The 14,862-nt window shown below is 38.7% G+C and overlaps 1 long non-coding RNA gene across 2 annotated transcripts; it reads right to left on the bottom strand.

Annotated features, from left to right (window-relative positions):
• Positions 1 to 270: 270 nt before the first annotated feature.
• LOC121137950 lies at positions 271 to 14,475 on the bottom strand. 2 transcript variants are annotated; one of them, XR_005875208.1, is made up of 5 exons: positions 14,418 to 14,475; positions 10,985 to 12,473; positions 10,510 to 10,646; positions 9,196 to 9,276; positions 271 to 8,034 (listed from the first exon to the last, which is right to left on the bottom strand). It is a non-coding gene; the product is annotated as an uncharacterized LOC121137950 (long non-coding RNA). The 2 variants fall into 2 exon arrangements; XR_005875207.1 differs by lacking the exons at positions 9,196 to 9,276; positions 14,418 to 14,475 and having other exon boundaries at positions 10,985 to 12,579.
• Positions 14,476 to 14,862: the final 387 nt, after the last annotated feature.

Here is a 14,862-nt window from a genome sequence, read left to right as displayed (position 1 = left end):
GAGATCCTGTGCCTCACCCCACCCATCAATGCTTGAGGAGAATGGGAGGCCATAAGGGCATAAGGACAGGAGAGCAGTAAGCCCTGTCTCCCTGGCTCTGGCCATCTGCAACTCTCAGGAGAGAAGACCTCGCCCCTCACCTGGGCAGCAAAATATAGCTTCTGGCAGAGGTGTGTGTGAGAACTGCCCCCATTAGTTATCTAACAGCAAGAATGGAAGACAGCTATCCTGAAGTCATAAGGGTGAGAGATCTGCCCCTGTCCCCCGCAGCTGAAAAACTATGCAGGGGACATACTGTACCTCCACTGGGCAGTGAAATTAAGCCAATTCTTGGCAGAGCCATCTCTGTGTCTGTCAGCATGGGAGAAATGTCCCTGTAAGTCGACTATAAAACGAAGGCTTGAGCAAAGTAGAAATACCCTTTACTTCTGCCTCAAACCCCATATACTGAGCCCATTAATTCCCCAGTAGAGAAGGTCCTGCCTCTCATCAGTGGCAGCACTCCAGAGACAGGCCCCTATTCCACACCTGGACTACATGGTAGAGCAGCTGCTGCAGGTGTGGGTGTGGGAGATCTGACACAGTGTACTTGAAAGTAGGAGAACTGGTCATGTCCTTTGCTCATCACTGCAAGGGGTGAACTTTCCAGGACAACACAGGGAGATCACCATGGTGGTGAGGATAATGGAGAGCTAGCACTCTGACCAACCCTGGAACTACCCAGGTCCAGAACCAGGAATATGAGTTGGCTCACCCCAGCATCCACCCCATCTGTCATCTACTGGGATAAGTGAATGGATCGGTCCCTCATATATCCTCTGAGGATATCTATAAAGCGAAGAAAAGGAACATTATGTCGAAATAAGTGTAATGATATAACATTGCAGAAATCAGTAATAGGACATATTTAATGAGAGAAGTACCAGGAAGTTAAGAGAACTATAGCACGAAACAGACCCTGCATGCTACCAACATGACAAGAGCCAGTGCTGCCTAAATCTGCCAATTATCAGATGAGATCACCATGTACCCTAGATGCTGCATATGTAACTTTAGGTTTTAATATTTGTCCTGTGGGGTTTCCATCTTCTCTGGGAACAATCTTCAGTAATATTTTCCTGTCTTTGTCTTTTGTTGTGCATTATGAAATAGCCATAAAACTTGTGTAACCTTTCCAGTTTACAAAGACTTAAAGCTAAGAATTTGACTCAAGCTTCAGAAAAAACCTTTGGATTTTGGAACAATGTGAACACTGTTCACATTAACTGGCCTTTGAAGCTCGACTAAGTAAAGTCTGTATTATGTGATGACCATGAGCCTTTGGAGGTCAGCGGTAAAATGCTATGGTTTGAATCTGAAGTAGTCATCACATTCTTATGTTTTGAAGCTTTGCTCCATAGATTTTAAGACTGTTTTGAATGCTATGCAGCATTTAGAAGGTGGGCCTGGTTGGTGGGACTCAATCAAAATGGCAGGCCTTTAAGGTATTTGCTGCCCCTGGATCCAATTTCTTCTTCCTGCTTCCTGTCTATTGTTTTATGAGAAAGCCACAGACAGAGCTACTAAACTGCCTTGTGCTACATGATTGACTGAAATCTCTTGTAACCTATGAACAACCTACAGTCTTTTTTAAAGAACTAGGAAAATAACATTATATTCTGTTAGTCTCTTAGGTGATCATCAGCCACCGATCCATGAGGTGGGGGAAGAAAAAAGTTGGTGGGGGATGACCTTCTGTATAAATGTTTCTCTTATTAGTTGGTGAATGAATCATGGATTGGCCAGTAGCCAGGCAGGCAGCATGGGTGGGGGTACCAGATGAGAAGGATTCTGGGGAGAAGGCAGAGAGAGTAGCTACACAGAGACACTGTGTAGACACTGGGAAGATAGAACATGCCAGGAGTTCTATGTTAAGATAAGGCCACGTAAAAATACACACCTTAATAGTTAATGGGTTAATAATTAAGAGAGAGCTAGCCAGTAAGAAGGTTGAGCCATCGGCTGAAGAGTTTATAATTAATAGAAGCCTCTGTGTGTTTATTTAGGACTAAACCATTGTGGGACAAAGCAGAACCAGAAACTGCAACTACAGAAAGTGAGCAGGGTCAGACTGCCTGAGGGTCTGCAGAGACAGCTCTCCATGAGACAGCTTCAGTGAGTCAGCTCAGCTTTGGCAGCTGGGGAATCATCTAACTTGCATTAAACAGCAGGCTCCTATCATAAAGTTCCTAGTACAAGTCTTAATTACCTTCTGTGGAAGAATGGTCCTGTCATAAAGCTCCTAGCACAATGTCTAATTAATATATTTGCAGCAGCGGGGAGCTCCAGCAGTGATCTATGCCAAGGATCACACTAGAGATAAATCAGGCACCCAGGCTTAGGAACAGTTTTCAGGTAAGGCCAGGCCTCCTCCAGGCCTAGAGATCTTCTGCAAATAAAGGCAGGTAGAGAGCACAAAGCCTCACTGGGATGGGGGAGTTCCTTCATGTTGCCAATCTCTGAGAAAGCTGCTAAGCCATGGTAGACTGCAACCTCTGACCACCAGGGCCTCCCAAAAATATTCTGCATCACAATGTCCACCTAAACATCATGCTGAAGTTTAATTACATAGAACACAACTAGCTCTTCTTCTTTTGCATGTTGCTATGACTATGATAAGCTACACCTATAAAGTCATCTCAGCAACTGCAATAGGGATGTCATTGTCCACAATGCCTAGTGTCACAATACCTATATAATTTCAAAAATGTTTATTTATGGACCTGTCTGCAAGGTCTGTAGTACATGGTGTTGTTTTTAGAAATTACCAAACACTCAAACTGATAAAATTTGCAACAGGGGAGATTGGCTACAGTGACCTTTATTTCTATATCCAAAGCACCAGCTCACCAACTATGATTTAAACATATATTATGTACTCAGCTCAGACAAGTTAACATTTCTGGTCTTACTTTTTCATCTGCAAAATGGACATGAAGCTTCTAAGTGGAATATTAAGAAGATAAAATTAGCAACTCTACATTAAAACACTAAGAAAATATATATCACAAAGTGGACCTCATTAAATAATTGCGGTTTGTGTTAGTGTGATTGTGCCTGATCATCTTTTAGCTGGTGTACCAGTGGATGAGATCTTTGTGGAAGTTGCACTGAGTCATTTATCATACTACTGAAAGTGGCAACACATGACAACATGAAGCCCAGAACACGCCTCTGTACTTCTTGGATATTCACTAACTCCATTAACCAAACCATTTTGTATATTTATTATAATTTATAGGTTACTGTCTAAGTACTGATCAGCTGGCAATGATCATGTAACATAATGCATTGAGGATCTCTTGGTTTAAGCAGGAGATAAAGGACAAGACTGTGGGAGGCATCTCAAATACTGATCTGAAAATATAATGCTGTGAAATCAACATTCGTTAGTCAATTAAAAGCAGTTCTCATGCCTTAATACTTAAACATCTATTGTGAAACATGATGGGACATACCTATAACCACAACACTTGAAAGGTTGCCGCAGTAGAATTACAAATTCAAGTCCAAAGTGCATTAAAGAGAAATCTTACAGCAGGTCTAGAGCTCATGATTACTGTCTTAAAACAAACCAGAAGGCAAACCCAAAGAACAGACTTCACCTTGCTCAGTATTTTGTTCTTTACTGTGCTGCTTCTATTTCTTAATTTTTGCATAAAACAATGATCATTTCCTCACTGTCTTTTAAAGACTTTTTTCTTTTTAATTATATGTATGTATTCAGCAGGGTTGAAGAGGATGAGGAAGGATTTTAAGAGCCAGAGGAACAAAGAACATGACAAGAAAGTCACAGCATCAACAAACATGGGCTCATGGGGGCTCACAGAGACTGATCCACTAACCAGAGAGCTTGCATACGACTCAACTAGGCCCACTGCACATATGTTACAGGGTGTGTCATGGTCTTCTTTTTGGTCTCCTAACAGTGGGAGCAGGGCCTTTCACTGACTCTCTTACCTGTTTTTGGACCCTTTTCTTCTACTGGGATGCCTCATCCAGCCTCAGCAGGGGAGTTGCCTAGTCTTACTGCATATTGATATAACATGACTGACTGATACCCATGGGAGACCGGCCCTTTCTGAAGAGAAAGGAGTAGGAGCAGATGGTGTGGGGAGAGGGGAGGGTAAGTTGTACGGACTGGGAAGAGAGGCAGGATGGAGGGAAAACTGTGATTGGGCTGGGGAAATTATGGTACTTTAGCCTAAAAACTAATGGGAAAGACAGACATGAACACAAACATTAAAAATTCAGATGACACTGAAATGAAATCAAGTTTTGACATCCTAATGGAAGAGATGCATAGGCATGACACATGAACAAGAAATAGGTGACCAGTGTGGAGAGGACATTGTACATAATCTACAGCAGTTGCCCAGGTGCTACCGCCTTCCAGTTCTGACAAAGTTTGAATAACAGGTACTTGTTTTGACACCAACCTGAAATAACACAACTCAAATCAGGAAAAAATATGTTTTAAAGACTGGAGTACTTCTGACAAGGAAGAAAATTGTCCCTATTAGGCATGAACATAGTTACATTCTATTACACTAATTTTCTATCACCCTGCTACAAGATAGCTCAGGCTTTGTTAGGAGATGAAGTGGATACAGTTGTTCAGACTCTACTAGACTCCTGGAGCTGAGGTGTTATTTGGTGAAACAAGGCAGATCAAAATCACAGGACAGAACTCAAGAGAGGAAGGAACTGAAAAGGGGGGAATGGATGCTCTGAGATCTAGAGATGCAATCTTGGACATACTGCAGAGCACCCATCAACTCAGACATTCCAGGAAATGACCTGGAGCTGAAAGATTCAATATTTGACACAATTAAAGTGCCAGGAAGAGTATGTCCCTTCCCATAAGTCAGGTTGAATGAGTCATAATTCACAGGACCATAGTTAATAGAAAGGTCTTGCTTCAGTCATCAAGAATGAACTATAGGAGGATGCATCTAATGTATAGCAAAGATAAGTTCTGTGTTAGTATACCAAACAAGTTATAGAAACAATAAATGGAAGAATCAAACTATGTATAAACAACATGCACCAATAATAAAATGAGGAAAAATAGGTGCAACATGAAAGATAATTTTAACCAAACTTCCCTTGTAGAGATACCAACTCGCAGACATCAGATAGCATGACCAACAGCACCCTAATGAGATCACCTTTGAGCAACACAAATAGATCTGTGCAGTCTCATGAGACTATTTGAAACCCCATTTACTGATGGGACACATAACTAGAAATGTGTATCACGAGTGCATGGGTCACTGTTAAATAGTTAGCATTTACTACTATAAAGACACACAGATTCTCTTTTCATTTTAAGTTAACAAAACTTGAGTGATGTCACAGTCTGAGCAAAAGGCAAGAATGTAAACAATGATAAGATGTATAGCTACAATACTGAACAAATTTCATGGCCACTTCTTGTTGCCACTGTAGTAAGCTCAAGGCTTATGAGAATATAAAGAAAAAGTCACATGATGTGAATAACTCATATATGGACAGCACTTCCTTTCAATAAATTGCCCACTATATTAAGTGATTTCTCATTATTTTTATGTATCTCTCACAATATATATGATATATTAAATATGGAAATCTGTCTGTAGAAGCTGTTTAGATTCTTGGTCTGACCTCCACTTTTCAGGCAGTTTAAAAGATTAAGTTCTTGGAGAATGAAAACATGTGCATATATTTTACCATGCAGTGGAATGGCATTCTTGACACAAATTCTTCATGTATAAACCTTTTATAAGTAAACACATGAAGTTAAAATGGTGTGAAATGTGTGAAAGGATGATATCAGGAAGAAGGTCTCAGTCATTTAAGTGTTTACTATGCAAGCTATCCAAATTTGAGTTTAGATCTTTTTTTAAGTTATGCATGATGGCACATCCTGCCATCTTAATGCTGGGAGGCACCGACAGGAGGACACCTGAAGTTCATTAGCTTGCTAACCCAACTGAATTAGGGTATGTCAGGCTCAATGAGACATGCTGTCTCAAAAAATTATAGTGGAGAACAGAGAAAAGATGCCTGGCATCAAATAACATAGATATAGGTACAGATATGCATACACACATGAATGTGCTTGCATGCACACATGCACACACACACACACACACACACACATATGAACACATGAACACCAATACCCCCAAAATGGTAAAAATATACAAGTGGATAAAAATTAGATCCAACTAGGGTTATGAGAGATAGCTCAGTGCATAAGAGCATTTGCTAGTTGTATGAGCATAGGAACCTGAGTTCAAATCTCCAGCACCCATATAAAAAGCTGTGCAAGATCATACATGTGCAGCTGGAATCCCAGACTTTGAGAGCTGGAGACAAGAGGAGTGCCGCTATTATGCTAACCTAGTTTCAGCTTCAGTTAAACAATACCCCAAAGGAATAAGCTACAGGATTCTCCTCTGGTCTATACATGTGCACAGGTACACACAGCCTAACACCAGGTGTACAAACACAAGGTGTGTGCATGCACACACACAAGACAGCTAGATGATGTTTTAATTAATTTTTAAAAGGGGAATATGTAGCACATACTCTTAGTAAAAATAAAATATTTGTAAAAGAAAATATAGAAGGTAATATATAATACAAACTCAGTAAAAGAAAGGAACCAATGAACAAAACCTGTCATTGTAGTGAATCTCGTCAAAATTTGCATTATGCGGTGTAACCACAGCACTGGTGTATTGTCAGATGGGGCTGTGAGGAGCTGGTTATTTGGTGTGGGCAGAGCCACCATGAAGAGCTTTAGCATTCTTCATCAAAGTGACTCTAGTGAGCTGCTTCATTCCTCCAGCCCAGGGAAGATGCAAGAAAAAGGCAAAAACTACTCGTGAGGAACTAATTATACCCTCAGTTAGGTCCACCAGTGACTGGTATTAGATTTCTCAGCACCCGGAATCCTGGGTAATTAATTTATACATTATGTTGGCTGCCTAGTCTGAAGCCTGTTGTTTATCATGTAATCTACATGCTAAAACCACACGACATGCTAAATCACAACACAGTGAGCTACCAGCAATCACTCACTGAAGCTCAGTGGGCTTGGTGTCTTCTCCTGCTGAGACTAGCTCTCACTCTTCTTTGATATAAAGCCAATCAGTGACATTGACAATACTCTAATACACCCTTGTCCTATCGGGCAGCTCTAAGCAGTGTGTACTCATCTCTATCACACACACACACACACACACACACACACAAACACACATGTGCAGCACTCTTACCTTTGCTCTGCTTCATGAGCTCTTCTATGAGTGACAAGATCCTGTCAAAATTGAGCATCTCACAGTCCTCTGAGATTCTTTCATGCTTGACAAATGCATTAGGGCCAAACTTATTAATTACTTCTTTGACCTACAAAATGAGTAGCAGCAATTTCAGATGTCTATAGGTTATTTTTACCAAACACTAAAGATGTGGGTAGTATCCAATTTTTTATGTTACCAAACAGATATTCTGGGTGTAGTTAAGCACACTTTTAATCTCAAGAAGAAGAAGCTGGTGAATATCTATGAGTTCCAGGATAGTCTGGTCTAAGTAGTGAGTTTCAGGCCAATCAAGGATACACAGTGAGACCTTGCCTCAAAAACAACAAAAAACATAGATATATATTTCATAGAAAAGATAGCTTTACATTGGTTACTCTTTCTTTTTTCTCATCTTCCTTTTGTATTTAAGTTAGAAACAACTTTTTCACATGTCAGTCCCACCTCACTCTCCCTCTCCTCCTCCCCTGCCCTCCTCCTCAGCCACCCCAGGGTTACTTTTCCTTAATAATCTTTTTCAAAATGTCTACATATGACTAAAAATACAGTTTTTTAATTTTACTCTCATAATATATTTTTAAATTAATGATGTATTGGCTTGTGTTTTACACTGTATTTTAATTAGGCTATTTTAAATTAATTTTTCCATACCTTATTCATTGCTTTGGAAGTTTTCATCACAGACCTACAAGAACATAAAATCTTTTCAGAAAAATATCAAATGTATTAAACACAAATTTCAATTTTCCTTCTTTCCATAATACGTTATGACTATTTGAACTACAATGACTACATATGCAAGAATAGGATTGTAAACAGGACAAGAACTAGGAATCAGAAATGTATTATCACTACCACCATCATAAAACGAAAAGTTTTAGTTCATTATCCTACCAGTTAAGGCAAAAATGCGTTATTTTATAGAAATAAATACACGAAGATTTCTACTCTAATTTTCAGCAAAAATATTTTTCGTCAATAAAACTCATTTTGAAATAGTATTTTTCTTCTTTATACATGGTGAACACTTAGTGACAGAACATAAGGCAGTTTTTCCTTGGGAACTATGACTCATGTGGTACTCACTATTCTAAGGACTGGGCTTGTGTTTCACTTACTTTAGTTTTCACAGCCTACTAGCTACTGTGTAAAGGTAGAATATAGGCAGAGACTGGCTGTGTTGCCACAGTCCCAGCAGCTGGCTGAATAAAAGATTTAGAATTCAAGTCCAGAATTTCCATATTTTATGGCAGAAAGTAATAATCTTCAGATGACTTTAAGAGACATAATAAAAAATTAATCCATATTATCATCCTATTTTATTATAATTACAGATAACACCATAGGATTGTAAATAATTTGGGGAGTTCCCCCATCCAAGTATTAACCACAGGTAGCCATGCTTATCTTCTAAGAGCAGATGAAATCCGGCTCATTTAGTGTCATATGGACATAGAATAAGTTTTTTTGTCTAAGAAAGTGTCTGTGTGGTCAAAATTCCCAATTCTCCTGCCTCAGGAACCACCATGCCCACCTATAATTTTTTTCAAAAGCTACAGGATGGAGCTGATGACGGCTCAACTGGTAAAGTCTTCCTTTTACAAACCTGAGGACCTGGGTTCAACCCTCCAAATGACAAACTAGAAAGCGAGGTATGGGGTGGGTGAGATAGTTCAGTGATAAAATCTCCCACCGCCAATCCTGAAGATGTGAGTACAATACTCAGGATGTACAGAGTGGCATGAGAAAAGTGACTTCTGTAAAATGTCCTCTGATGTACACATGCATACTGCACACACACATGCACGAAAGTAAGTTTTAAAGCAATAATTTTCTCTAAACTTACATGTGGTCATGTGCACTTGTAATCAGTAATCAGTCCTGTGGAGACAGAAATGGCAAAAACCCTGGAGCTTCCTGGTGAAATCTGTGCCAATGAGAGGCAGTGTCTCAATATGGTGGACTGGCAGGTGACTGTTCTTTGGTCTCAACATTCATGAATAGATACATAAACAAACATAAGACTACTTTAACTTAGGCAATTTTGGACACCTGCTTACTAAACTAAGTTGTCACTTAATAAATTTAGTTGTTTCATCTGATTAAATTATAGATTCTCATGATGATATTATGGAATTCCTTAATGAATAGTTAAATTCCATTCTGCATAGACAATGTACATATTTTCTTACACATAATTTTTGCAATGAATAGGGATATGATTTTTATTTTTGCATCAAGCTACTACTTTTTTCAAAATTTGGCAGTGGGCAATATGAATTTTTAATGTTTAAAAATCTATGTGTGATAGTTCATTTTTGAACTTACAGCTTCTATATTGAATTAGATGAAAATATTCCAACCCAACAATAACCTCTTACCACAGAAATACAAGTATGAATACAAGTTCCATGGACCTTGTCTAGTGTAAATCTCCCAAGGCAATGTATTAAGATTTGTAATGTTTAGACATCAAAATATAACAAATTGAATAAACATGTTCTTCTCTGCTGGATCAGTCTGACACCATGAAACCATATTCTAAATCTTTCATGTTAAAACTTTAAAATTCATTAGTCTATGAATATGACAACTTCAGTATCTTGAAGACTGTTTAGAGAACGTACAAAATTTATGATTTCACCATGAATAGCCACACCCTCAGCATACAAACATATGAAACATATTGTTATTAGTGTGTTTATTATGTATATTATATACCCTTGATATGTACATATAACATATAGTCACCTTTAGTATAAAACAAATAAATATCTTTAAAATCATGTATACATATGTCTTCACAAGGAATATTTTTCCACCTCAGAATGATCTTCCTGAGTAAACACTTAGGTTTAAAAGAGTAAAATATTAGAAATTCTGATACATGCCACACATAATACATTAACCTTGAAAATCTGTTCACTGATTTCAATGACAGTGCTTGCAAATGCTTTATTCTCAAATTTGCCAACACTGGTTGCCATTTTAATAAAATATGTCAGCAGAATGGGAAATAATAGCATCTGGTTGTTGATTAACATCTAATGATCATGCAAGACAGAGTGTCTCAGGTCTAAGAAGTATAGGACATGTTCATCAGGCACACAAGCTTCAGTGGAGAATAGGGTCTGCTGTTAAATAATCACTATAGCCTTACCCATGCTCTACTTGGTTCTCCACTTGGTCTTTAGCCTTTTCATCAAGTGCTTGAAGAACTGAAGTTGCAGCACCAAGGTTCAGGTTTTCTGTCAAATCCACCTCATTGACATTGTGCTTCTCAGTTTTTTCTGTGACCTTTGATAACAGTTTGATATGAAGAATAACTAATTTTAATTTTTAAAAAATCTTTTATGTGTATGAGTGTCTTGTCTGCATGTATGCCTGTGCAGTATGTACAGGTCCCAAGCTCAAGAAGCCAGAAGGGGACATCTAATCCCAAGGGAATGGAGTGACAGATAGTTGCCAACCACCATGTGGGTGCTGGGGTCCTCTGAAAGAGTAGCCAGCCCAGTGTTCTTAACTGCTGAGCCATCTCTCCAGCCCAATAACTGATGTTCTTTAATATAAAAACTTTTTCATTAATTTCAGCACTTGACTCATTAATTTCCACAATTTTCTTTCATAAAAATTACCTTGTGGTGTGAGGGAGGCTCTCGATGCTTAAGAGACTTTCATGTTCTTCCAAAGAGAACAACTTTGGTTCCCAGCCCTCAGGGCCAGCTGCTCACAACTGCCTGTAACTCAAGCTCTGTCTTCTGGCCACCTTAGCCACATACAGATGTGGAAGAGAGACATACACACAAATAAAAATAACTATATAAAATAGAAAGCACAACTTTATATTGAGTTTAACTGCATCATTACATGGCATCAATACTTATATAATTTGCCTTGTTTCTGTTTGATCAAGAAGGAAGAGACCATTGCTAAATTGTCATGTTATCAAACAGCCTTCAAAATATTAGTGTTTATACCCATATATCTGTGCTACTCTCAAGCCCGGTTAGTGGTGGAACATAGTCAAGAAACAGAGTTGTGTGAGAATGCTGAGGCTCATAAGAAAACAGAACAAGAGCCTTGTGACCTCATTTTCATCAAAACACAAAAATGTTCTGGGAATGTGTTTCCATGCTCCCCCTAGTGGTAGCAGATAGGAGTGAGTTTACTTCATGTGTTGTTATTCATTAGCCTCTATGGAAAAATGTATTTTTGTCACTTGGGACTTGTCCTTGTGATTGAACACCTTACTCATGTGATTTTTCTTAGGCCTCGGAGTATAAATTGCCTGATTCTCTGAGTAAAGTGGATTATTGCACAAGACTGTAGTCTGCCTCATTTTTAGGCCCAGCTCTCCCAGGTTCATGCTGCCAGCTAGAGCAGCAACAAGTGAGAGAAGCTTCTTTATGCATGAACATCAATTAGTGCAGAAACTTAGACTTGCTCAAAGTGCCAAGAATAGAACACTGTGCATGCTCAAACCTAAGTGGGGCATCTATAACATGTCCCAAGCATAGAGAACACTGAAGACAATCTGAATTGGGAAACATAAGAGCCAGAGAACAGGGAGGAATGTTTTATTCTGGACTTAAGATAGTTGTTATAGTCATGAACCTGAAGCAGCTATGGTTACCGGCATATGACTTGTAGAAAATAAGTAACAATATCCTGATTAGCATTATTAATAGAAGTCACAAAGTGCTTGTTAGAGTGTAGCTCAGTGTTACAGTTTTTGCCTGGTATTCCCAAGGTCCTATGTTCTATCCCCAGCACTGGGAAAAATATGTGTGTGTATATATCTTGGACTGGCAAGATAGGTCCATGGAGTCCAGTTCCTAGAACATACATGGTGGGAGAAGGGATCCAAATCCTAGAAGTTGTTCTCTGATTTCTGTAATCACCATGGCAGCCACATGACAACACACAGCAAATATTTTGGTTAATTAAATCTAATTTTTAAATGATAATAGTAATTCCTCATGAGTTCATGGAAGAACAGGCATAGAAAATGCAATGAATATGACTTGACTGAAGGAAATTTCACTCTTGTCACTGACATCAATGTCAAGAGTGTTTGTTGAATGAACCAGTTCCACTTCTTGAAGTCAAGGAGACTGAGTCCACCTGCAGCATAGAGGCAGCATGAGCACAACTGCATCATTTACATTATTATACATTTATATTATTGTACTATATATAATATATGTCTATATATGCACATATATACACACACATATATAGTTAAACATATGTATTAATATACATCTTTATTATACATTAAATATTATTACTATATCCCCAAAATAAATTAATATATTCTCTAGTAATATCTATAATTCTGTTATATATAACATATGACTTATTAGAGCTTCCCTGAGGACTCATAAAGCAAGATCAGTAACAAGCCATAGCAGCTGGGCACACACCTTTAATCCCAGAAGCCAGAATCTAGGAAGTAGTGGTACATGACTTTAATCCTAGGACTCAGAAGTAGATGGATCAATGTGAATTCAAGGTTACCCAGATATAATCAATATTGAATCAGTCTATAAGAGAATTATAGCTCACATCCTTTATCCCAGAACTCATTTGAGGTATATAAAACAATAGCAAGGTCTCAATATAGTGCATTCATTCTCCAGCCACATTGAAGTTTCTCCAGACATGCTGAGGAGAGACAGCAGGATCAGCCCAAGCAGCCTCAGCTAGAGTTGAGAGCTAGTGGCCTGCTACTTTGCTCTTCTGTTCTTCAGCTTGAAGTTTGAAGCCCAGTTTCAGTCTCTGGGTCTTTTATTTTTCATGTTACAATTGAGGATAAGTAACATCTTTGTAAGATATTTATTTCACCATATGTAAATTCACAAGTGGATAACATTTTCTCTCATGTACAGATAACCAAGGTAATGTAAATTTAAAGGATAAAGTCTGTGTGTGGGGGTTGGTTTGTTTTGTCCAGACAAAGTTTCTTTGTGTAACCCTGGCTGTCCTGGGCTTCTGTAAATTAGAATGGCTTCAAATTAAGAGATCCACCTGTCTCTGGTTGCCAAGTGCTGGCATTAAAGGCATGCTCCATCAGACACAACTGAGAGCTGAATTGCTTTATGCAGACAAGTATTGAAGAAGCAAAACACCATGAGTCAGAATGGTCATAGACAGACTCAGATACAGAAGCAACTATAAGTAATTTCTGTAAACTAGGGTCAATTAGTAAATGTTTTCAAAAAGAATAGCACAAGGAAAGGTGAGATAATGAAATCAGAATAATTAACTAACAGCATAAAAATCATATGCCAGGAAAATAAGCCATATTATGCTGAGTTCCAGAAAATACTTTTCTTTGACAAACTGTCTGAATAAAGTAGGGACAGGTGCACACCTTTAATCCCAGCACCTGGGAGGCAGAGGTAGGCAGATCTCTGTGAGTTTGAGGCCAGCCTGGTGACTTACAGAACAGGCTTCAAAGTAACAGAGAAATCCTGTAACATGAAAAATAAAAGACCCACAGACTGATACTGGGGTCCAAACTTCAAACTCAAGATCAGAAAAGTAAAACAGCCGGGCCACTAAATCTTACCTCTGCCTCCGGCTGAAAGGTGATCCTGGCTCCACCAAACCTCACACTTACAACCCCACACTGCTATGCTCTAAACAACCTGGCAGGAGAATCCTGAGACAGACTCCTAAAGACCCTGCTCCTACCTTTTATACCTCTCTAGTGCTGGGATTAAATGTGTGAGCTCTGCTGCTCATTTAGACTGATTCAATCTCACTGAACACTAGGTGGCCTTGAACTCAGAGATCCATCTGCCTTTGTCTCCTGAGTCCTGGGATTACAAGTGTGTACCACCACTGCCTGAACTCTATAGCTTGAGGTGACTTGGCTTTCTGAATCCCCAGGGAAGCTTTAATAAATCTTAAATGATATATTACTACAATACCTTATCTTGAAAAACCAATAAAATAAAATGAAATAAAATGGTGGTAGGTTGGCCATTGGAACGTTGAAAAGTAAGAGCCACACAATCCCAGTTCAGATCAGGAAATTAAATCCATGAACAGACACTTTACCTTATCTTTGGATTCGTTTGGTGAACTGTAACCATGGGAGTTGGATCCACCAGGCGTCCTTCAGTGAAAAAACGTACAATATACAGGGATGAATATGTTTCTCTAACACACTGTGGTGTGCAGGGCAGCTGTGGGTTAAATGTGTTTCTGCACTGCTATGATTCCTCTTACGGTTTAAATAAGCTTTCTGTTATCACATTCTACCCTCACTACTCCCAAATATTCAGGAAAACATCACTCACAGTTCTAGTTATCCACCTATTACAATCCAATTTACAATCACATTAGGTAATCTTTTCAAGATCAAACAGATACATTGTAGCTCCATCTAGTTTTTTTGCAAATTTCAACATTTGTGTCTCTCTTAGCAGCTGAATAATACAACACTGTGTAAATATGCCATATTTTCATTATTCATGCATCAATTGGCAGGTATCTTGGATTA

Source organism: Mesocricetus auratus, unplaced genomic scaffold, assembly GCF_017639785.1.
Source record: "Mesocricetus auratus isolate SY011 unplaced genomic scaffold, BCM_Maur_2.0 contig_3207_pilon_obj, whole genome shotgun sequence".
NCBI lineage: Eukaryota > Metazoa > Chordata > Mammalia > Rodentia > Cricetidae > Mesocricetus > Mesocricetus auratus.
The sequence above is the reverse complement of the archived record's forward strand: the minus strand, read 5'-3'. Positions and strand labels throughout refer to the sequence as shown.